This window comes from Taudactylus pleione, unplaced genomic scaffold (assembly GCF_031769625.1).
Source record: "Taudactylus pleione unplaced genomic scaffold, aTauple2 ptg000903l, whole genome shotgun sequence".
Classification (NCBI taxonomy): Eukaryota; Metazoa; Chordata; class Amphibia; order Anura; family Myobatrachidae; genus Taudactylus; species Taudactylus pleione.
Genome location: NW_028285304.1, coordinates 3991074 through 4017237, shown reverse-complemented (window position 1 = coordinate 4017237; position 26164 = coordinate 3991074).

The following is a 26164-nucleotide window of genomic DNA, read 5'->3' as shown; positions in this document are numbered from 1 at the left end:
GCCTCCGTTTGTCCAGCCACCCCTCCTGCAGGAATCGGTATGAAATACCACCGATTCCCGGCAGCGCCTGGCCGACCACAGCAGAGTTCCCGGCAGCGGAAGCCCGACAACAGTGGAAATCCCAATCGTCGATAGGTAAGTATTGACTAACCTAACACCCTAACCCTCCTTAGGTGTGCCTAACCCTAACCCTCCCTCCCCCTAGCCTAACCCTAACCCTCCCGGGGGAGTGCCTAACCCTAAGTCCCCCCCGGGTGCCCTAAACCTAATCCTCCCCCCCCCCGCGGCTGTCCGCTCGCGGCGCCTGGCATCCCTTTAATCGGGATGCCGGGCACCGGTCTCCCGCCGTCGGGGAAATGTCAAGCGTCTACATCTAGACGCCCGGCATTTCACCCTCGCCGGGTTATGACAGTCGGGAAGCCGGCTGCGGGTATTCAGGCAGCCGGCTTCCTGATTGTTTACCCCCCTAACCTCCCCCTAGTGTCTAACCCTAACCTCTCCCTCCCTGCACCCTAAACCTAACCTCCCCCTAGTGCCTAACCCTAACCTCTCCCTCCCCGCACCCTAAACCTAACCTCCCCCTAGTGCCTAACCCTAACCTCTCCCTCCCCGCACCCTAAACCTAACCTCCCCCTAGTGGCTAACCCTAACCTCTCCTTCCCCGCACCCTAAACTCCCCCTAGTGTCTAACCCTAACCTCTCCCTCCCCGCGCCCTAAACCTAGCCTCCACCTAGTGCCTAACCCTAATCTCGCCCTCCCAGCACCCTAAACCTAACCGCCCAGTGGTGTCTAACCATAACCTCTACCTTCCCGCACACTAAACCTAACCTTCCCCTAGTGCTTAACCCTAAACCTAACCTCTCCTTCCCCCTAGTGCCTAACCTCCCCCTAGTGCCTAACCCTAACCTCGCCCTCCCTGCACCCTAAACCTAACCTCCCCCTAGTGCCTAACCCTAACCTCTCCCTCCCCGCACCCTAAACCTAACCTCCCCCTAGTACCTAACCCTAACCTCTCCCTCCCCGCACCCTAAACCTAACCTCCCCCTAGTGCCTAACCCTAACCTCTCCCTCCCCGCACCCTAAATCTAACCTCCCCCTAGTGCCTAACCCTAACCTCTCCCTCCCCGCACCCTAAACCTAACCTCCCCCTAGTGGCTAACCCTAACCTCTCCTTCCCCGCACCCTAAACTCCCCCTAGTGTCTAACCCTAACCTCTCCCTCCCCGCGCCCTAAACCTAACCTCCCCCTAGTGCCTAACCCTAATCTCTCCCTCCCTGCACCCTAAACCTAACCTCCCAGTGGTGTCTAACCCTAACCTCTCCCTTCCCGCACACTAAACCTAACCTTCCCCTAGTGCTTAACCCTAAACCTAACCTCTCCTTCCCCCTAGTGCCTAACCTCCCCCTAGTGCCTAACCCTAACCTCGCCCTCCCTGCACCCTAAACCTAACCTCCCCCTAGTGTCTAACCCTAACCTCTCCCTCCCCACACTGTAAACCTAACCTCCCCCTAGTGTCTAACCCTAACCTCTCCCTCGCCGCACCATAAACCTAACCTCCCCCTAGTGTCTAACCCTAACCTCTCCCTCCCCGCACCCTAAACCTAACCTCCTCCTAGTGTCTAACCCTAACCTCTTCCTCACCGCACCCTAAACCTAACCTCCCCCTAGTGCCTAACCCTAAACCTAACCTCTCCCTCCCCGCACCCTAAACCTAACCTCCCCCTAGTACCTAACCCTAAACCTAACCTCTCCCTCCCTGCACCCTAAACCTATCCTCCCCCTAGTGCCTAGCCCTAAACATATCCTCTCCCTCCCCCTAGTGCCTAACCCTAAACCTAACCTCCCCCTAGTGCCTAGCCCTAAACCTAACCTCTCCCTCCCCGCAAACCAAACCTAATCCTCCCCCCTTGGTGCCTAATGATAACCCCTCCCCTAACCCCTGATACTTACCTTGGGGATGCTGGTAGTCAGGATGCTGGAGCCGGTGGAGCTGTCAGTATTTCCGGGTTGTGTAGTGTGACAGTCGGCATCCCGCACACCCGGATACTGACTACATCCCCAGCATGAGAGCCGGCACTGACTGCCATGTATATATTGATAAGTGGTGGCACCGCGCTGTAATGTGGCTGTGTAAGCTGCTTCGTAATAAATACAAGGAATCATAGACAATAAAAACTAAGCGCTATTAGTGTATGAAGTGTGTATTATTGCAATACCTTTATTACAAATCAATAAGTGATGTTTATAGTCTGTTAGTGACTAATTGAGGAAAAACGGGTGTAGCTGAGATCCACGTGTTGTGCTGGGTTAAGCGTTCTCCATGCCGGGTAAGTTTGTCCAGTATAGGCAGGAGAGTGGGCTGTCTCAGCTATCCCTACTTCTGCCTATCTTTTCCACGGCACTTGCTTCTCGGCTGGATGTTTCTCGTGCTGCGGCGTCCGTCTGGCTGAAAGCGCTATGTGATGACGTCACGTCGCTGCCTCCCGATTCTTCCAATAGCTCTCTCCAACACAAGACACCACAAGTATTTGTTATTTTTCGGGACAACGCTGAGAGGAGACATCACCCTGTCTGGCATCCACAGGAGTAGCAGCACGTGTGCTCGGGAGGAGAGGCTGACGTCATCAGCAGTGTCAGTGGTAGCAGCAGAGACTTCACCGGGACCCCAAGCACCATGTCACTGTTATCAAAAGCCCTATCACCATGACAACGGAGATCTGAAGGGAATAAGTTAGAACATACTTAAACACAACAATAACTACCTATAAACCTTTTACAGATAGCATGCCAGAGAAAAAGATTCATTCACCCCAAAAGGTTTACCCGTATTTAGATAGTGTATCCACCATGCCTCCTTCTGTAATAAAGTTTTAGCACGATCACCACCTCTCTTATTATCTGGCACAAAGTCTATCACCTTATACCTGAGGGTCACTAAGGAATGCCCACATTCTTTATAATGCCTGGCAGCAGGTTGTTCATTAATAGTACCCTCCAAACAGGATCTGCTGGCACTCCTATGGAGTGCCATCCTCTCCTTACACATGCGGCTTGTCTTGCCTATATATAGAAGTCCGCACGGACATAAAATAAAATAAATGACACATTAGATGTACATGTCACAGGGAACTTTATTTATTTATTTTACCTGAATGCGGATGTGGGAAACAAATCACCTGTTTGGAGATAACTACAGGTGATACAACCTACACATATAAAGTGACCATTTGTTCTACTGCAAATATGTTGTTTTACTGGAACTGATTTAGATTAGTCTCATCCCCAGTGAGTGCTCTTAAGGAGAGGTTATAAATTAGGTTTTCTTCTTTATATTCCGTTGTCCTCTGCCTTTTGTATTGTCCGCCTCTGCGGGTAAATGTTCTCCTATGATTTCTGTTTGCCCTCTGGTAGTCATCCCTGCTGGGAGGCGTTTGGATAGAAAAGTGCCGCTGGTACTTGCGTCTTCTGATTTACTGTTAGTAGAACACTTGAAGTCTCTGGGCCTGATTCAGACCTGCTCGCGAGAGCTGAACGCTCGCAAACAGGTCGATGTTGGCCCAGTGCGCATGCGCACGATGGAGCCGGCTCTGTCGTGCACATGCGCAAGACCCGGATAGCGACGGGCAAGCCGTCGCTCCGGGTCTCGCACCACAGGGGGCTGTCGATGTTGAGTGATGTTTGGGTTTGGTGTAAGATCTTCTTGTTTTTTTTAAATCTGCACTTGTTCGAAAAATGATTAACCCAGTTATATACACGTCTCTCCTCATAATCACCATTTACTGCACTACATTTATCCTGGTTGAATTATATCAGATCCTTTTTATATTTAACAATTTGGGCGTTAAGTTTATCCAACCAGTCGACTGTGGTATCTGCCTTAATATCAGTCATATACAAATCCTCATAAGTTTTAATGTTAGTTTTAGCAAGTGACAACCCTATAGAGGACTCCTCTACGTTGCTTAAGCTATTGCAGAAACAGTCTCTCCACAGAGGGGGCGATTCAGACCCGGACGCTAGGCTGCGCTCGCCCGCAGCCAGCCGACTTGCCAAGTGTGCATGTGTATAAGCCGCAGTGCGCGTGTGTGAACCAGTCACTACGATCAGGAGACGATCACTCCCAGCATATTTCTAGAGCACTAGTTTGGGTGGCAGAATGGGGCGTGTGTGGATGGTGGCTGGGGCAGGTCTGTGTAAATGGGGTGTGCTTGCACTAGCACAGGCGTGGCTGGGCGCCTTTACACCAATTTAAGGGTGTGCATAATTACACCGCAGCGTCAGCATATGCGTCACTGATCTGTTTTACATACAGTGGTGATCGCAGTGCTTTGCGGTAGTCTAGGGTCTACATCAAGCACTGTGTGCTGGTTCAATGTTACCCGATTGTACCAATGTTTTCATACGCTTCCTGGCAATGACGTCTGAAAGTGGGCGTGATTACTCCAGGCTGGCCGGCGTCTAACTTCACCCGGCTATCGCATGTTAAGACATAGAGGGTGTCCTATGTCTTAGTGTTTGCACGCGGCATTTACATACTGCCCGTCGTTATGACTGCGAGCGCACGCAGCCTAGCGAGCGGGTCTGAATCCGGCCCAGAATCCTTCCCTGCTGCTGTCTCTAATTTCTATATGTAATAAGATTTTATCAATGTCTGTATCCGTAAAATAGTGGGTTTCCCCCAGAGGTAGTTCAGTGTTTTGGAGACCAGGTATATCCATCCCCGCGGTGTAAGTCATGTCACCAAAAAGTGCTCACGTGCAAAAACAAAGTAAATAAAGTCACTCTTGTAAATATGATCCCCCTTCCATGTAACCCCCAGGCCTAGGCTGAAAGCCTGGGGCTATTATCTGCCCCACTGGTGGCGGAGGGTGCAGGGTTAATGGTAAATAATAGAAAGTGATATTGTTCTTTACAGGCCCCAGCCATGTCTGCAGTGGAGGCAGCCATTTTGGAGACTGAAATAATATCCATGAGAATGCAGCCAATCAATTCACAAGAAACTGCAGGTATGGGGTCTATTTTCCAGAATCATTATTGTACATAAGACAACCTACATAGACATCCTACTATGTATGGCTCCAGCATGTCTGCTAAAGCAGGATCAGCAACTCAGTGCTATGTCTACTGACTGTGAATAGATGCAGCTGCCAGGAGGCCTAATACACAACTAACGATACACAAACACAAAGTATGCCTACACAATAGTAGCAGTGTGTCAATCTGGCTAAATCCCTATTTTCAATATCCTGACATCCCCATCTTGTCATAGTTTGTGCAAATGACAAAACCATTGAACACCAGTAATATATCAGCTTGTTCATTTCTGGAAAACCCTATAATTCTGGATACTGTGATTCCAGATAAATGATGTTATACATGTAGCCCCCAGTGACGTCATAGGCTGAATGTTGGCCCAATCAAATCCAAAATCTTTACATCAATTGTGTCTTTGCCATTAGCTGTCATATGAGTTAGTACCTTTATGTGTGTTTCTCCCACCAGTGGTGAAGATGATGCCACCACTGGTGGAGCAGCTGATGAGGCCCCGGCTGTTTCCATTGGCTTGTCCTCTGCTGCTGCTGCCGCTTCCACCTGCAAGGCTGCCACGGTCTCCTACAAAGAGAAGCAGATACTGTGTCACAAGCTCTCAGTCACATCATGGCATCCACGGGGGGTGTAGAATGACAGCTGTGACTCTCATATAATCTGTAATATGAGAAATCCCTATAGCAAAGCACAGCTACAATACAAGCTTCTCCTTGTACAAAGTTACACTGTAATATCTTGTGGCCTATGTGGTCCCTAACCAGTCATTTGTCTTTCAGATGCTCATCACCTTTACAGTCAGATGTACAGGGCACCCGGCAACCACATACCAACCTAAATAACTACTCCCAGACTGGTACTGGTGCCAGGATTGGTCACACACTCAGTATATGTAAGAGAAAGCCATAAAACAGGCTGAGATATTCACCAACGTACCAACCAGAGTGTGTTCCGCCCACCATGTGACCACCACAGCCACGCCCCCAGTGTCAGCTCCTGGCACACATAATACTGAAACCTATATACTTGGCAAAGGCCTAGGGTGGCTATACCAGTACATTACAGTGACCTGAAAGTGTATAACCCTGCAGAGGACTGTTTTGGGTATTTTTTGTATTACAGCTGTGAAACACCCTGACTATGCTATAATAGGTGTAACACAGAAGCTAACCTGGAGGGAGGTGATAGTAGCGTCTTGTGCAGCTCTCTTCTTCTGTAGATGTTCCCTGAGCTCTGTAGGGAGAGAGAGTACAGTCACATAGTAGGTCAGAGGCCAAACACACACAGACCGCAGTCTCCTCCAACATGGCCCCTTCCAGCAGGTACACAGAGCTCCTGTACATCCCATGTAATGCATGATTGCACTCACCTGGTATATAATCACCCTTCTCAGCACCAGTGACTGCAATCATACCTGACGTGGGCAGTGCAGGAGCAGAGCATTGTGTACCTGCTGGGAGCAGCCATGTTGGAGGGTCATGTTCCGGGTCATTTATTATAATACAGCTGACTTATATAGCCTTCTGATTGGTCTATAATACCTATTGGTATGCATGGGTGCCAAGCAGCTGTAATGACTATGATGGCCTTTGATAGTACTGTCCAGATGGGACAATTAATGCTTTGGGGTCTATTGATAATAGGGACAAAACATTTATTCCGGCTATTTAGCTGAAGAGAACAATGAGATTGTTTCCTCCATATATATAGGACAGAAAAGTGCTGATAAATCACCGGCTCCCAGGGAAATGATAGGAAGGGAAATATTACTCAGCAATCCCCGATCACACGTCACCTCTATCTGACAGATCCCATCTACACCCACCAGACGTCTCCATATTATCTCCTTACCTGCACATCTCCTCTCCACCGCTGTGGCCTGGTCTTGTATAGCCTGCAATACACATAGTACATAGCAGTTATATTATTATTATACAATAACATCTATAATTACATTTCCTGCCCCCCCCCCCCCCCCCCCAGATGTATAGTTATGTGAGGACACATCTGCACCTGAGGGTTTATTTGTACAAAAAGGCTTTAGGGGCACAAATGATCTATAGGGCTTACACTAGTGCAAAGAAGCTCTCGGGGAAATGAAGAAGGCACCTGGGCCCAATGTAATTCACCATCTACTATTCCAGCCCTGTTCTACCTACAGAGAAAATATCATGTATAGAATAATCCATATCTGACCTGTTCTCGCAGCTGCTCTATCTCAGATCTTATACGTTGGACCTGCAGCTGGTTGTTTACTTCAATCAACAGCATCTGCTCCTGGTGTTGCTGCATAATAAAAGCCACCTCCTCCTCCTGTAGTGTGATCTTATCTGTGTATAAGGACAAGACAATATCAGATTGAGCGATCTTCATATTATGCTTTATTCTTTTCTAACCAAATACTACCAGCTACATAGCCCTACAAAGAACAGGGACAATGATTTTTTTGATGCAGTAAAGATTAAATTTCACCTCACTTTATGTTAGTTGTGTGGACAGAATAGTGGTATTTATATAAGCTAACGATGCTTATTGCGCTACTCACTGTGCGATGTATCACACGTACGGCTCAGGCGCAGATTGCAAAACATTGGCCAGTTGAGACCGAATCTAAACTGTGTCCACCTCTGAATTAGGCCCATAGATTGTAAGCTCCGCTGGTGCAGGGACTGATGTGATTGGGTAAATATTTGCGGAATATGTATGCACTATATAAATGACTGGTAATAAATAATAATAATAAAATATATACTTACAAAGAAAGAGCATAGCTAGTACAATTGGTTACAGTCTATGCAGTAACATTATACAGATGTACATCACCTTATCACATGCATAAACAATGTTATATGTGCTATACAGTGATTTATTACACGCGGGGGCTGTTTGTGTAAGTACTGTGATTTGCTTGCCTACATGCAATACGGATAGGATGATGGAGCATATTGTGTCCCATTGGGTTGGGAATAAGGGGCGTGATGGAATTAGGTGGAGGCGCAACTTTGCTTTTTAATCTACTAGAATGCTGCTTAATCTGCCTCCTCCTTGTATCACTAGCTAACCAGGAAATGCCAACCGGATGGGTACAAAGCAATCATGGCTAACACCACACATGCATCTGTCCGTGTCACACGCCTGGCATCTACTGCTCCTCACACAACACAGAAGGTAAGATGAGTTCTTACAGGTCAGTCTCTGTATCGTCTCCTGCTGCTCAGCTAGCTGGGCTTTACGTTGTCTCTAAGAGAGAGAGAGAGAACAATGTACTTACAGCAATAATTATATAACAGAGTCATTACACAGTAACACCAAGGTCTCAGCTATTGCTATCCCCACGGGCACCTTCTTCTGTGTGTCTGGTCCATCATTACACAGCATACTTGCCAGGTGACATCACCTGTGGGCGTGGCAGGGGCGGAGTCACGGGATTGCGTCAGTTTGGTCCCGCCCCCGCTACACAATGCCGATAAAATAGGCATTGTGAAGCAGGGGGCGGGGCCAAAATGACGCGAATCGCGTCACCGCCCCCCCCCGCTGCGGGGGCTGCAGGAGTTATAGCGGGGGGATAGGAAGGGTGAGCAGCAGCCGGGAGAATTGCCTGCCTTCCCGGGAGGTCGGGAGCGGCACCCGATTTTCGGGAGGCTCCCGACCAAATCGGGAGGGTAGGCAAGTATGTTACACAGTGACACAGGTCTAGTCACAGCGAGAAGCACTAGGTGACACAATATACTGTAGGCAATTCTATAATGACTGTACTAATAATGTCCTTATTTTCTAAGTGCCAAGTAGAGTAACAGGACAGGAAATCTATTTATGTACCAGCAGAAATGAAGGAATAAATGGAGGAACACTGTAACACTAACACGTTCTCTTTATTTTTGGGGGGGGAAAGAACGTAAGAACTATTGTATATATAATAATATAACATTTATATGCCAGCAATTGGTTTGCCTACTTATGTCAGTGTGTAATTTTTATAATCCATGTGCACAACTGAATATGACCCTGTTACCTGAGCAGTCACTGGCTGTATACACCTGACGCAGGACAGTGGGGGACAGAAATCCACATCACCGTCATGTGACTAAGGGTCACAGAATCTGCCCTCTGTCCCTGTCACCCACCCAATCAGCTCATATGTAACGCCTACGATTTGCCACCATTGGGAAACCAGCAATACTATAAGTAATAATAAATAGCCCCTTAGCATAGTCAGATTCAGACACAGACACCACCCTACATTTAGGCCTACTAAAGTGGGACAACCCCCGCCTCCTATGTCCAGAAACGCCCACTTTCAGGGGAGCTCCACCCCTTTTTAAGTTCTTCAAAAATCCTAACTGTGCAAACAAAGTACAAGAAATAAAAATAACAGCGCACTTACCTTTTTCTTGGAGCATGGCCAGCGAATCTTGAAGGGAAAGCAGCCCATGGCTGCCCCCTAACTCCTACTCCCTACTCCCTACTCTCTCCTCTCCTACTACTATACTAACTACTAAACTATACTAAATACTAAAATACTAATCTAACTATACTAAATGCTAAAATACTAATCTAACTATACTAAATACTATAACTATACTAAATGCTATAACTATACTAAATACACTAAAAACTAAAAAAACTTATAAACTAAAGAAATATAGCCTAAACCTAACACTAAGAAAAATGAAATAAAAACTCAAACCTATCACTACCAAACACAACCACCAGCTCCAGACAACGCTTCACATACTACACCACCACACAACAGGATAAGCTGTAGTGTTCTTACCACTTATTGTGTAACAATGGGCCATTGTGATGTCATCACACAGACATTAGCAGCAGCCATACAGGCAGATATTTGTATGAAATAAAGTACCAGACTGTGATTAGGGGTGAGCAGGGGCAGGATATAATACCACCCATCTGCCCCAACTTATAAAGCCCAAAAAGGGCAATTCTTTTAACCACAATGGGTGGAGTTTTGCAGATTGGGGCGGGGTTATATTTTCCCAATGTCACATGTCTGAATGCTGTGCAGTGCGTCAGCCATTGCCAGTCACCATAGTAACGTTTGGGTAGGGAAAACAAAATGGATGTTGAACCATAATAGATGGTTCAGCAGAGGGAACGTTCCCTTTTGTGGTGCAGTCTTCTTTGTAAATAAATTCCCCTAAAACTTAACTTGTAATTATATACACATTTTCCTAAAAATGAGTGGGGTTTAGGATATAACATACATGTAACGTGTCACACATGAGTGTAAACATATCATTTATTGGGGTAATCCCAGTTCTTAGGACCAGGATAATAAAGAATAATAAGTGAAATATCTGATTACAGCCAATACCTCCAGAGATAATGAGATCGGCGAATAATTTCTCACAAAGGAAAATAAAACAAAACATAGGGGCCTATTCATCAACACTAAAATAATGGTTTTAAAGGACATTTTCCTTAATTGCCGTTTTGTTAGTATTCATTAACACACTTAGCACATGAGATATCACTGATCTCTCCTGGATATGTCCCCCTGCGTTAATTTCCACACTCCCCATATATTAGTACATTAGTACATTAATGTGTACAGAACGGCGCATGCACAGCGCTGATTACAGCTGCGGTAAGTTAGATCAGACAGAGAAAAGTATCTATTTCCCGAAAAGCTGTCATCACAAAAATAACAGCTTTTCGGAATAGATAGTTATGGGGAGGAGGAATGATGAATTCCTCCGGTAATTAGGTAGAACTCCATGCCAGTTCTAAACCTAATTACCTCCAGAGACTTTTTAGTTATGATGAATAGGCCTCTAAGGGCCGTATTCAATTAGAAGCGAAAAGTCTGTTGCCGGACTTTTCATCGTCATCGCTGGTTTCAGGTGCGAAAAAGTATCACGCGCGTCCCCACGTATCCCCATATTCAATTTCAATTCCAAATCGGCGGAAACGTGACCCCACGAAACTTAAATCGGTGAAAAGTTCTGTCGGTTTTCGGAAAATCAGCCTGACAGCCCCCAAAAGATGTACTGACATGGGGGATCACTATGGGTACCCCCGAATAGCCCTGCTAAAGGTATTTGGGGTTTTTAAATGGTCTCAATAGATGCTATTTAGCGTCTTCCAGCAAGTGGTGAAGAATAGTATTTTGCAACTTTTTGGGGGAAACTAAGTATTTAAAATCAAATTTGGGGTACATGAAAATGGGGTAAAGTTGCTAAAGTCAAGCACCAAATTTGCACATTCAGCAATCACCTGCAATCCAAAATACCCCTCCCCCATACTACCAGACCCCCCCTCAGAGGCTATATCGCTAGTTTTTGAATTTGTACCCCCACTTTGATTTTTTTTCAGCCATTTTTTCAAAGTGTTTTTTTGGGGTGTCCTTTGTGGGGGGTTTTTTTTGCATTTTTTTTTACGCAGTTAGTGTCAGGGGGGGTGTCCAAAGGGTGCAGGGTGTTTCCCGCAACATTGCACCCCGAAACCCCAATTCTGCACTTTTTTCCGCCAGGTGTTCATAGGCGAAACTTTTTTTGGAATGTGGGGATAAGTTGAAACTGTAGAAAATTACATCATCGCCGAAATGGACTTTTTGCTTCTAATTGAATACGGCCCTATGTCTTAAAATGTCTTCACAATTCAATTTATCAGAAATTATTATACTGAGAGCAATTCAAGTCTGAAGTAGGTTGTCTGCTGCAGCCAGACATTTATTACAGTAATTCTAAGCAAATCCATGGGCAACGGAACAGGGTGGGGCAACTCGCCATCCCTCAAACATGTGAAAGGAGTTGCGGGCAGCAGTAGCGGATTTACCACTAGGCAACAAATGCGGCTGCCTAGGGCCCGCCCACCGGGCTGAATAATGGTGGACGTGAGCGCCACCGGTACTTCCTGATTGCTGAGCTGGCTGGATACTCCCTGCAGTCTGTGATTAGACAGCTGCCGGGTGATGTCTCCTGTACTGAAGGTGTGCAGGTGCAAACAGTCAGGGGCGCCGAGAGGGCGGGGGGAGCGGGTACTGATTACCCGGGCCCGGAAATGCTAGGGGGCCCGGGCCGCAGCACACCGGTAACTGTTTTGCCGTTTATTTAAAAAAAAAAAAAAAACGATCAGCTTTATTACACCTCCCCCGTGAGGGGCGGCAGTGATAGTGGTTTTGGGAAGGATGGGGAGGTAGTAGTGAGTCATTGGACTATCCCAGCGTGCATGACTCACTTGCTCATAGCCGTTGCGGAGCTAATGGTCTCGTGAGATGATGACATCATCATCATCTCGCGAGACTCTCACTCTATACCAGGCTCCGGAAGACGGGAGGGGATTGGGAGGCACAACAGGAGGCAGGCATTAAGCTGGATGACCCTGGGGCTGGGCTCAGAGTGTGACTGAGGGGAAGGGAAGAGCTGAGGAGAGTGCCCAGCTGAATACTGTGAGTCACTTTGACACTGCCTATATTAATTTATAAATGCATCCTTCCTTTTGTGTATTAGTTATGCATTATATATATATTTATATATATATGTATAGATGTGTGTGTATATATATATATATAGATGTGTGTATATATATATATATATATTAGGGGTGAGCGGGTTCGGATTTCTGAAATCCGAACCCCCCCGAGCCCCCCCGATCCGAGTCCGATCCGAGTCAGGCTCGACTTTTCCCGCCTGACTCGGATCTGACATCGAGGCAAAACGTCATCATCCCGCCTTCCGAGTCTCGCGGGTTTTGGATCCTATATAAGGTACCCGCGTCGGCGCCATTTTCTCACTCGGCTGTGGACAGTGAAGAGGGAGGGTGGGAGTTAGTGCTGTGTAGTGTAGTGTAGTGTAGTGTAGTGTAGTGCTGCTGTTGTCCACTACTTCAAAGTCCATAGGGGCTGGCTGTGTTGTGCTGTGCTGCTGTTGTTAATAGGGGCTGTGTCCACTACTTCAAAGTCCATAGGGGCTGGCTGGACTGTGTTGTGCAGTCAGTTCTCCATAGGGGCTGTGTCCACTCCAAAGTCCTGTGCAGTGTCCCAGTCCTAAAGGGGTGCTGTAGTGTTGTCCAGGGGGTGCTCTGTCCATCAGGGGTGCTCCCCCCAAGTGCTAAAAAAATAATATATTTTCTGTGTTTGTGAATTGTGTGCGCAGTAGCCGCACGTGCATCAACAAAGTAGTGCCAAGCGTGCGCCTGTGTCATAAGTAAAGGGCCGGCTGGCTTGACCGTTAAAGGGTGCTGTAACCCCCGAAAGTACACTCCAGTCCAAACCAAAAAAAAATTATTTTCTGTGTTTGTGAATTGTGTGCGCAGTAGCCGCACGTGCATCAACAAAGTAGTGCCAAGCGTGCGCCTGTGTCATAAGTAAAGGGCCGGCTGGCTTGATCGTTAAGGGTGCTGTAACCCCCGAAAGTACACTCCAGTCCAAACCAAAAAAAAAATTATTTTCTGTGTTTGTGAATTGTGTGCGCAGTAGCCGCACGTGCATCAACAAAGTAGTGCCAAACGTGCGCCTGTGTCATAAGTAAAGGGCCGGCTGGCTTGACCGTTAAGGGTGCTGTAACCCCCGAAAGTACACTCCAGTCCAAACCAAAAAAAAAATTATTTTCTGTGTTTGTGAATTGTGTGCGCAGTAGCCGCACGTGCATCAACAAAGTAGTGCCAAACGTGCGCCTGTGTCATAAGTAAAGGGCCGGCTGGCTTGACCGTTAAGGGTGCTGTAACCCCCGAAAGTACACTCCAGTCCAAACCCAAAAAAAAATTATTTTCTGTGTTTGTGAATTGTGTGCGCAGTAGCCGCACGTGCATCAACAAAGTAGTGCCAAGCGTGCGCCTGTGTCATAAGTAAAGGGCCGGCTGGCTTGACCGTTAAGGGTGCTGTAACCCCCGAAAGTACACTCCAGTCCAAACCAAAAAAAAAATTATTTTCTGTGTTTGTGAATTGTGTGCGCAGTAGCCGCACGTGCATCAACAAAGTAGTGCCAAGCGTGCGCCTGTGTCATAAGTAAAGGGCCGGCTGGCTTGACCGTTAAGGGTGCTGTAACCCCCGAAAGTACACTCCAGTCCAAACCTAAAAAAAAATTATTTTCTGTGTTTGTGAATTGTGTGCGCAGTAGCCGCACGTGCATCAACAAAGTAGTGCCAAGCGTGCGCCTGTGTCATAAGTAAAGGGCCAGCTGGCTTGACCGTTAAAGGGTGCTGTAACCCCCGAAAGTACACTCCAGTCCAAACCAAAAAAAAATTATTTTCTGTGTTTGTGAATTGTGTGCGCAGTAGCCGCACGTGCATCAACAAAGTAGTGCCAAGCGTGCGCCTGTGTCATAAGTAAAGGGCCGGCTGGCTTGACCGTTAAGGGTGCTGTAACCCCCGAAAGTACACTCCAGTCCAAACCAAAAAAAAAATTATTTTCTGTGTTTGTGAATTGTGTGCGCAGTAGCCGCACGTGCATCAACAAAGTAGTGCCAAGCGTGCGCCTGTGTCATAAGTAAAGGGCCGGCTGGCTTGACCGTTAAGGGTGCTGTAACCCCCGAAAGTACACTCCAGTCCAAACCTAAAAAAAAATTATTTTCTGTGTTTGTGAATTGTGTGCGCAGTAGCCGCACGTGCATCAACAAAGTAGTGCCAAGCGTGCGCCTGTGTCATAAGTAAAGGGCCGGCTGGCTTGACCGTTAAGGGTGCTGTAACCCCCGAAAGTACACTCCAGTCCAAACCTAAAAAAAAATTATTTTCTGTGTTTGTGAATTGTGTGCGCAGTAGCCGCACGTGCATCAACAAAGTAGTGCCAAGCGTGCGCCTGTGTCATAAGTAAAGGGCCGGCTGGCTTGACCGTTAAAGGGTGCTGTAACCCCCGAAAGTACACTCCAGTCCAAACCAAAAAAAAATTATTTTCTGTGTTTGTGAATTGTGTGCGCAGTAGCCGCACGTGCATCAACAAAGTAGTGCCAAGCGTGCGCCTGTGTCATAAGTAAAGGGCCGGCTGGCTTGACCGTTAAAGGGTGCTGTAACCCCCGAAAGTACACTCCAGTCCAAACCAAAAAAAAATTATTTTCTGTGTTTGTGAATTGTGTGCGCAGTAGCCGCACGTGCATCAACAAAGTAGTGCCAAGCGTGCGCCTGTGTCATAAGTAAAGGGCCGGCTGGCTTGACCGTTAAAGGGTGCTGTAACCCACAAAGTACACTCCAGTCCGAACCAAAAAAAAATTTATTTTCTGTGTTTAGCCGCACGTATATATCAAATCGATATAACATAAATGGAGGACCAAACTTTCTCCGATAAAAATAAAATAGAGAAAGATCAAGAACCACTTCCTCCTAGTGCTGAAGCTGCTGCCACTAGTCATGACATAGACGATAACATGCCATCAACGTCGTCTGCCAAGGCCGATGCCCAATGTCATAGTAGAGGGCACATACAATCCCAAATGGCAAAGTTCAGGAAAATGACCTTGAAAAAGACATTTAAATCAGCTGAAGAGAAACGTAAACTTGCCAATATGCCATTTACGACACGGAGTGGCAAGGAACGGCTAAGGTCGATCCCTAGTATGTTCATGACTAGTGGTTCAGCTTCACATGACGATGGAAGCACTCCTCCCACTAAAAAAATCAAAAGAGTTAAGCTGGCAAAAGCACAGCGAAGAACTGTGCTTTCTAAGAAGATATCACAAATCCCCAAAGAGAGTCCAAGTGTGGTGGTGGTTGCGATGCCTGACCTTCCCAGCACTGGACGGGAAGAGGTGGCTCTTTCCACCATTTGCACGCCCCCTGCAAGTGCTGAAAGGAGCACCCACAGTCCACTTGCTGATATGCAAATTGAAGATGTCACTGTTGAAGTACAACAGGATGAGGATACTGGTGTAGCTGGCGCTGAGGAGGAAGTTGGCGAGGAGGATTCTGATGGTGATGTGGTTTGTTTAAATCAGGCTCCGGGGGAGACAGTTGTTGTCCGTGGGATGAAAAAGCCCATCACGGTCATGCCTGGGCAGAAGACCAAACATTCCACCTCTTTGGTCTGGCAATATTTCTATCCAAATCCGGACAACAACTGTCTTGCCATATGTACCATATGTAAAGGTGAAATAAGTAGGGGTAGGGACGTCAACCACCTAGGAACATCCTCCCTTATACGGCACCTGCAGCGCGTTCATAAAAAGTTACTGTCAAGTTCAGAAACTTTGGCTCAGACCGTAAGCAGTCCAGGGACACCTAAATCCCGTTGTCCTGTTGTATCCAAGCGCCTGCAAACCACACCGTCAACTCCCTCCTCGTCAATTTCCTCCTTAGTCAGGATCGGAAGTAGTCCTGCAGGCCATATCACTGGCATGACTGACTCTCCTATCCGGGATTCCTCCGGAGGATCCTGCATTGCTACGCCTACTGCTGCCGCTGCTGCTGTTGCTGCTGCTGCTGGGAGTCGTTCATCATCCCAGAGAGGAAGTAGGAACACCACTACTTTTACTAAACAATTGACCCTCCAACAGTCCTTAGCGAGGAGGATGAAGTACGACAGCAGTCATCCTGAAGCAAAACGTATAACTGAGGCCTTGACTGCTATGTTGGTGTTAGACGTGCGTCCGGTATCCGCCATTAGTGCAGTGGGATTTAGACAATTGATGGAGGTAGTGTGTCCCCGGTTCCAAATCCCGTCTAGATTCCACTTCACTAGGCAGGCGATACCGAGACTGTACAGAAACGTCAGAAAAAGTGTCCTCAGTGTCCTGAAAAATGCCGTTGTACACAATGTCCACTTAACCACGGACATGTGGACAAGTGGAACAGGGCAGACTAAGGACTATATGACTGTGACAGCCCACTGGGTAGATGTATCACCTTACGCAGCAACAGCAGCAGCGTCACCAGTAGCAGCATCTCAGAAACGCCAGCTCGTTACAAGGCAGGCTACGCTGTGTATCACCGGTTTCAGTAAGAGGCACACCGCCGACAACCTCTTAGAGAAACTGAGGGAAATCATCGCCCAGTGGCTTACCCCACTTAGACTCTCCTGGGGATTTGTGATATCTGACAACGCCACCAATATTGTGCGGGCATTACATCTGGGCAAATTCCAGCACGTCCCATGTTTTGCTCACACAATAAACTTGGTGGTGCAGAATTTTCTGAAAAGCGACAGGGGCGTGCAGGAGACGCTTTGGGTGGCCCGAAAAATTTCTGGCCACTTTCGCCATTCAGCGACTGCGTGCCGAAGACTGGAGCGCCAGCAAACACTCTTGAACCTGCCCCGCCATCACCTGAAGCAAGAGGTTGTGACGCGGTGGAACTCAACCCTCTATATGCTTCAGAGGATGGAGGAGCAGCAAAAGGCCATACAAGCCTATACATCCACCTATGACATAGGCAAAGGAGGGGGTATGCACCTGACTCAAGCGCAGTGGAGAATGATTTCCGTGTTGTGCAAGGTTCTTCAGCCCTTCGAACTTGCCACACGTGAAGTCAGTTCAGACACTGCCAGCTTGAGTCAGGTCATTCCCCTCATCAGGCTTTTGCAGAAGCAGCTGGAGAAAGTGAAGGAGGAGCTAAGACGGAGCGATTCCGCTCGGCATGTGGGACTTGTGGATGAAGCCCTTCATTCGCTTTGCCAGGATTCCAGGGTGGTCAATCTGTTGAAATCAGACCACTACATTTTGGCCACCGTGCTCGATCCTAGGTTTAAAGCCTATGTGGTGTCTCTCTTTCCGGCCGACACAAGCCTGCAGAGGTGCAAAGACCTGCTGGTGAACACACTGTCAGCTGAAGCGGAGCGTGACACGTCAACGGCTCCTTCTTCATTTTCTCCCGCAACTGGGGCTGCCAGGAAAAAACTTAGGTATCCTAAGCAACCCGCTGGCGGTGATGCAGGGCAGGCAGGACCAAGTTTGGACATCTGGTCCGGACTGAAGGACCTGGCAACAATTTCTGACATGTCTACTGTCACTGCATATGATACTGTCACCATTGACAGAATGGTGGAGGATTACATCGGTGACAGCATCCAAGTAGGCATGTCAGACAGTCCATACCTGTACTGGCAGGAAAAAGAGGCAATTTGGAGGCCCCTGTACAAACTGGCTCTATTTTACCTGAGTTGCCCCCCCTCCAGTGTGTACTCCGAAAGAGTGTTTAGTGCAGCCGGGAACCTTGTCAGCGAAAGGCGTAGGAGGTTGCTTCCACAGAATGTGGAGAAGATGATGTTCATCAAAATGAATTATCAGCTCTTCCAGGGAGACCAGCCTCCAGAAGGTACAGAGGGACCTGTGGTGGTGGATTCAAGTGGGGACGAGTTAATACTTTGTGAGGATGAGGATGTACACACTGAAGAGGGTGAGGAATCGGTGGATGAGGAGGATGAGGATGACATCTTGCCTCCGTAGAGCCAGTTTGTGCAGGGACACATTAATTGCCAGCTTGTTTTGTGGGGGCCCAAACGAACCAATCATTTCAGCCACAGTTGTGTGGCAGACCCTGGCGCTGAAATGATTGATTTGTTAAAGTGTGCATGTCCTGTTTATACAACATAAGGGTGGGTGGGAGGGCCCAAGGACAATTCCATCTTGCACCTCTTTTTTTCTTTGCATTATGTACAGTTTGGGGCCTAGTTTTTCTAACTGCCATCCTGCCTGCCACTGCAGTGTCACTCCTAGATGGGTCACGTGTTTGTGCCGCCCACTCGTGTCGCTTAGCATAGTCATCCAGCTACCTCGGTGCAACCTTTTGGACATAAAAACACTATTGTGAGGTGTGAGGTGTTCAGAATAGACTGGAAATGAGTGGAAATTAAGGTTATTGAGGTTAATAATAGCATAGGAGCAGAAAAACCTACAAATTCTGTGATTTTAGCTGTTTTTATGCTTTTTTTCAAAAAAATACAGATCCAAAACACAAAACCCAGAACCCAAAACACGGAAGGGTGGTTTTGGCAAAACCAATCCAGATCCAAAACACGAAGAAAGATCCAGATCCAAAACCAAAACACAAAACACGAAAAGTGGCCGGTGCACACCCCTAATATATATATAGATGTGTGTAAATATATATATATATATATATATATATATATATATATATAATTATATATATATAATCTATCATGTAGAGGGGCACTCTTGGATCCATGATGTAAATGCCTCCATCATGTAAATGTACAGCATGCAGGTGTCCATGACAAAGGACAAGGTGACACTCACACGCAGGGGTGCCGAGAGGGGGAGGAGCGGGTACAGATAACCCGGGGACCAGGCATGGCAGGGGGGAGTGGTTGGGGTCTCTGTTTCCACATGATCGCACACTGGGCCTAAATCAGACCCGCTCGCGAGCGCCGAGCGCTCGCAAGCGGGTCGATGTTGGCCAAGTGCGCATGCGCGAGACCCGAATAATGACGGCCAAGCCGTCGTTATGGGTCTCGCACCAAAGGGGGGCGTGCTGTCGATGGTGAGTGACAGCACGCCCCCTTTGGTGGGCGTGCCGGGAGCATGGCTGCCCAGACGGAGGTGTTGCCATGGGAACGCCTACCATCTAGGGCCGGCCCCACTGACATCACAGTGGGAGTGCTTTTGGCTCTGATAGAGCCAAAAGCACTCCAGGGCTTGCGGCAATGAGACCCTACTGCAAGGGTCTCGACGCAAGCCCGATGGTCGCGATGGTCTTGACCATCGCGACCATCATTTTGGCCGCTCGCTATAGCTGTGGGTGGTCCCCCACAGCTATGCGAGCGGCCAGTAGGCCGCTCTTAAATTCAGAGGGACAGCCCTGATTCAGAGCGAGCGCTCTGTCAGAGTGTCCGGCTCTGAATCAGGGCCACTGTCTGTGTGTCAATTACACAGACAGTGTGTTACTACTTAAAGGCTGCAGCCGCACCGCTGCAGAGCACTCGCAAGATAATGACATCATCATCTGGCGAGGCTCTCATCACCAGAAGGCAGCGCAGCTCCTTGCGGCAGCAGTGGACGGGGCCTGAGGGATCGCAGATAGCAGTGATGCAAAAGGGCCATGTAGTTTGGCCACACCCCTTTACATATATGCCACGCCTATCTTTAGGAGCGCACCCTAACATGATGTGACCACACCCCCTCCATGGGGGGGGCCCTGGAAAGTTACTGTACCGGGGCCCAGGATTTCTCTTGGCAGCCCTGCAAACAGTAACTAGGAGGGGGTTGGGGAAGCAGAAGCACTACCCTCACACTATGATCACAGCGGAGCACCCAGCGCCAGCCTGCAGGGGAACAGATAGAGGGCAGCCATGTTCTGTGCGGGAAGCAGCAGGGGCGGGCTGGTACGTCTTTCCTGCAGTGAGGGCAGCCAGCGTGCACCACACACACACTTTCCTGATGGCAGGGCTGTATACAAAAGATTGCTTCTGGTCTCTCTAGCGTCCGGGCAGCACTCTCTGCTTACTGCCTGCCTGTCAGTCCAGGGACACAGTTAGGGAGGGGGACGCCGCTGCATGTAGCTTTAGTTAATCAGCGTCGGCTATACAGTATGTAACTGTAATACAGTAATCACACTATGACTGTGTGCTATGCCCAGCCTGTGCCCCCGACCCTACAGCGCTCTTACGGCTCCCTGCCCCACTCCGTCCTGTCTAAAATGCGCTGTTAGGCTCCACCCCCATTTCTGAGGCTCCACCCCTTTTTTCAGAGTCTTCCATGCACACTGCACAGCAAGCACATTTGGGAGGTATGCAGATGGCTTTATAATGAGTTACAGTAATCTATCATTATCTTTACTGAGCGTAACCATCCAATAATTGTTTTAACTGGCATTTGTGAACTTTAATTGTTTTGTCATTGAAGCTATAGTCTGTGTACTGATATATGAGCATTAAGGTAACAACATTATTTTCTAAAAAGGAAAAACAAATATATTTTTGAGTGCGAGGAATCTTGTTGCCAGGTTGGAAAAATCATGTCACCCATGGTGATAGGGGGAGGGGCTTGGGGGATCTTGCCTCCAGGAGCCATGGTTGAAGTTCTGTCCCTGGATAATATGAAGGGTGATGATCAATCATCACCCTTTAGCATACATCTCAACATTTCTAAATGGGAAAGAGGGACAGGGCATCCGGAAAGGGGTGTGGCTTCTGGAAAAGGGGGTGGAGCCAACAGAAACCGAGGCGGAGCCTCATGGCCTCCCCCGTTTTCGACACTTTGGGGGCGTGCCCAGCACTCTGAGATGCTGGGTAGCCACCAGGCAGCCCGTACACAAGAGAACAGATGCCGTGCGCATGCACACAGCATCTGTTCTCTTGCACACGCGCTGCTCTGCTATGCAGAGCAGCGGTTTATGCTCTCCCAACTTCCCCCCACTGCGGAACACTGCGGCCCACGGGCGAGACAGCGGGACAGTCCCAGAAAAACGGGACTGTCCCGCTGGAAGTGGGACAGTTGGGAGGTATGCTTTAGTTCAGCGACACTGCAGTGTGGCTGCCTCCATAATGTTTTTTGCGCAGGCTCAGTGCGTTTGGCCCCACAAATGTTGGTAGAAATCAGACGGAGCTGTGCTCTCTGTAATGAAGCTGTGGAGCCTCTGAGTGATGGAACAGTCAGGGACAGTGACATCCTCTGCATGTATTCCTGTACAGCTACACAGCCATACCATGGTAAGGAGGAGACACACAGCACTGCCCATAATGGATTTGTACCGCAGAGGTGGGACGAGGCTGGGGCTCCATCAATGCTTGACCCACAGTAGGTTTCTGGCTGAGTAAGGGGGGCCCCAAATCGGTGTCTTGCTTAGGGCCCGATGATATCTAAATCCGCCTCTGGCGGGCAGACACAGATGGTCAGGGGCTGTGCTTATAGCAATAGGCTGCACGACCCCTGCATGGAATGGAGGAGGAGATGTAATGTGCGGTCTGTAAGTGATAACACCGTACATTGCGCCTCCTCCTCTGTGCAGTGCAGGGGCTGGGCAGCCTATAAAGCACAGCCCCTGCCCATCCCCGGACGCCCACCGCTCATGTAAGAGGGAGGGGAGGGGTGAGGATGGGAGGATTGGTGAGGGGGGGTGCATGCGCCAAAACGTTTTTAGGTTGCCTCCCCCAACATAAAATCGTTCCAACACACCTGAGCACATCCCAAATTTATGCCACATATATCAGTATTTTTATATAATATTTCAGTGTATGCAGCTACTTCTCCATAGTAAATTAAGACTTTCCACCATATCCATCTTGGTTAATGAAGTGTATCATTGGGATACAGGGCCTGATTCAGACCCGGTCGCAAGCACTGTGCGGCTCCGTCGTGCGCATGCGCGAGACCCGGATAGCGACGGGCACTCCGTCGCTCCAGGTCTCGCAACAAAGGGGGCGAGCTGTCGATGTTGAGAGACAGCTCGCCCCCTTTGGGGGGCGGGCCGGGGGAGTGGCTGACCAAACAGAGGCGTTCCCATGTGAACGCGTCCGTTTGGGGGCGGCCCCACTGACATCACGAGTGATGTCAGTGGGAGAGATTTCGGCTGTTAGAGCCAAAATCTCTCTGGGGCTTGCAGCAACGAGACCCTACCACAAGGGTCTCATCGCAAGCCCGATGGTCGCGATGATCTTGACCATCACGACCATCTTCCTGGCCGCTCGCTATAGCTGTGGGTGGTCACCCACACCTATGCGAGCGGCCAGGAGGCCGTTCTAAAAAAAGAAAAAAGACCGGCCCTGATTCAGAGCGAGCGCTCTGTCAGAACGTCCGGCTCTGAATCAGGACCTCAGTGTTATAGTATACAGCCATATAGTGCTCAGTAGACCCATTATTGGTAGATAAAATACATGATTGCTTCTTCCCTGCACTGGGGGGATCACTCTCTCATTGTACTGTACAATGCCTCTAGGTAACAGATAAAAGCAGAAGTGTTTCCCCTCAGTAAGTGCAGGGTACTATAAATTTATTTATCTCACACCCCTCCTGCTGCACCACACACAATCCAATTACTTTATCTACTGTATGCGTTATACATGTATTTCAGTAGTGTTCATTCAAGGTCTGGTGCCAGGGAGGCACCGGACCTAGATAGGGGCACTTCTTCGGGCACCAAAGGTGAATGTGCCTAAAAAGGGGGCATTGCCATGAGAAAAGGGGGCATGTTTTTAAGACGTGCCCCCTTTCATTACTCTTGGGGGGGTGCCCGGCCATTACGGACATGCCGGGTTGCCCCCAAGTGCTCCTGTGTCAGCGCCTGGCATCCATTCACTGGCAGTGACCACTTCACTGCTACTTTCCCCACCCAGGGGACACTGCGGCCCGTGCGTGGGGAAGGCATCCGCAGGCTGTTTTAGTGTTTAGTGTTTCTGCCCTGTAGAAATCGGGCAGGGATAAAACAGCCTAGCGGGAATGCTATTTCAGGTACCAATAATTGAATGGATCTACTGAGCTCTACATGTGATTACTGAGTAACCAAGATGTATATGGTGGGAAGTCTTAATTGACTACGGAGGAGTAGCTGGAAATATTATTGAAAAATACCGATATATGTGGCATAATATTTACGATGTGCTTGGAAGAGATGCAGTTAGCAACCCGACAAGCGCGATGCCGTCTGCCGGAAACCCCGACATCGGAATCCCCAACAACTAGACAACACCGGCGCCGAAATTCCAACATGACTCGGGATGCCGACAACAGGATCCTGGCAGATGGTATACTGATCGTAAGGACATCGGGGAAAGGTAAGTATCAGCCCCGGGGGGAAGGGGTTAGGTATAGGTTCCCCAGGGGGAGTTAGCATAAGGCTCCGGGCAGGGGGGTTAGGTTCAGGCACTAAGGGGGAGGGTTAGGGTTAGGCACTTACCAGGAGGGTTAGGGTACGGGATAGAGAGGGTTAGTATTACAGTACAGAAAAGGAGGATAAGGGGTAAATAGGACAGGGGGACATTACTTATCATTCTCCTATCGGGATTTGAACCATCGGGATGTCCCTGTCAGTGTACTGCCAGCCTGCATCCCATCCATCTGTATTTTATACCGATTCCATTTGGAATTACTGTAATAAATCTCTGGCTGCAGCAGAGAACCTACATCAGACATGAATTACTCTCAATATACTAATTTATGATAAATTGATCTGTGAAGATATTGTAAGACTGTGTTTTGTTTTATTTTCCTTTGTGAGAAATTATTCTCCGATCTAATTGTCTTTGGAGGTATTGGTTGTCAGATATTTCACTTATTGTTCTTTTCTCCTTCATCCACAGGGGACACTGGAGTCTCATAACAGTGGGGTATAGATGCGTGCTAACCGGGAGCTGGCACTTTACATTTAGAAAGTGTGGCTAGCTCCTCCCCCTCTATACCCCCCTACAAGCCCAGTCTTAGTATTGTGCCCAAGGGAGCTGGTCATACTTTCGACTTCTCCTCAGGGCATTGTTTAGTTTAATTGATAGTTTCAGAAGATGCTGATTCAAGCATTGAGAACATGACAGGCAGCTGACTGCCCCTGCCCGTCTGCGACGATGGAGCTGCCGGGGGGACCCTGTCGCAGCTGCTTGCGCTGGGCACGTTGCGGTCCCCCATTAGCCTCACCGCCACCCTCGGCAGTGACTGAGAGTATATCCTGGCTCCATGATTAGCTGGGTTGCCATTCGCAGAAAGGCGGTGTTTGCTAGGCAGCGACAGTCTGCAGGCGCAATATGTAAGATTAAAAATGGGGGCCGTAGCGGGGGGCGGAGCCTATCACTAAGATCTGCTCCTTGCTCCCAGCTGCCCCATCGCTTCCATAGCAGCCGACGGCCATTACAGTTCTGCTGCTGCTGCGCTGATCGTTTTCACAGCGCTGAGACTGAGACAGCCTTCCCAGGTTTCGTGAGTAATCAGTGGGGTTAGGCTTTACAATAGCACAGGGTTATATTATTGCTGTGCTTTATTCATAGCGCTGCTATCAGCGCTGTTTGGGCTCTCCTCCCTCTCTGCCCTTATTTCCTACTATGGGCCGTATTCAAATTTGGTGTGGAAAGTCCGTTATATACGTCATTTTCGCCATTTTCACATCCCCATATTCAATTTTAAAGACTTTTCGGAGGTGCGAAAAGTCTTTGTTATAAAACGGGGATAAGTTTTCACCACTGCATAGGTGGCGAAAAAAAGTGCAGAATTGGGGTTTTGGGGTGCAGAATTAAAACAAGTACCCTGCAGCCTTTGGAATGTCCCCTTAGAGTAATCTGTGTTAAAAAAAAAAAAGTTAGATAGGACACCCCAAAAAAGTGGTTTTGTTTTGGGAGCGACAAAAAAAAAAGTTGGGGGACAAACTTAAAAACTAGCGAAATAGCCTCAGGGGGCCCCCATGTATGCGGCAGGTGTTTTCTAGAATGCGGGTGGTTGCGGCAGGTGGACTTTTGAATAATTTTTAAAAATCATATTAGGGACTTAAAAATATGCTTGCACCCATTTTCATTTACCCCAAATTTGATGGGAATAGTTATTTAAAAAAAAATGAAGCTAAATGCTATTCTTCACCACTTCATCAAAGACGTATTTATGCACCTGCCGCGGCTGTTTAAAAACCCCAATTACCTTCAGCAGGACAATTACCATAGTGATCCCCCATGTCAGACCATCTTTTGGGGGGGGGTGACAGGCTGATTTCCCCAAAAGTGACAGGACTTTTCGATACTTACCTTTCCGCTGGGTCTCGTTTTCGCCAATTCCTAATACGGGAATAAGCGGGCACGTGCCCCATACTTTATCCCCTAGAAAAATATTGATGATGGCGAAAAAGTCTGATCTCGGACTTTTCGCTTTAAATTGAATATGTCCCTATATATATATATATATATATATATATCTCAGTCTCTGCTCTTACTCTGTCCAGTACACTACTGTACTGTTTGTATGTCAGTGTTGTGTACCATGGCAATTTTCTTGCACAAAGTGTGCAGAAAAGTTTACACAGGGACAATCATTAGCTCCCTGTTGTGTGACTCTCACCCCCTGCACCAGCCTGGGCTCGTTCCCTAGCTATGTTGGTGGGGGGGGTCACAAAAGCCATGGCAACGTTCCTCGTCCCTTCCAAGGGGACTTCACCATGTTCCCAGGAAAATGTTACCCTCAGTCCTACAGTCAGAGGACTCTGAGGATGAGAATATGCCCCCACTAGAGGAGGGCAGGTTTCATAATTTAGGGACGAACAGGTTCATGTAAGGTCAGAACCTCTATCCCAGGGGATAGAGAAAGA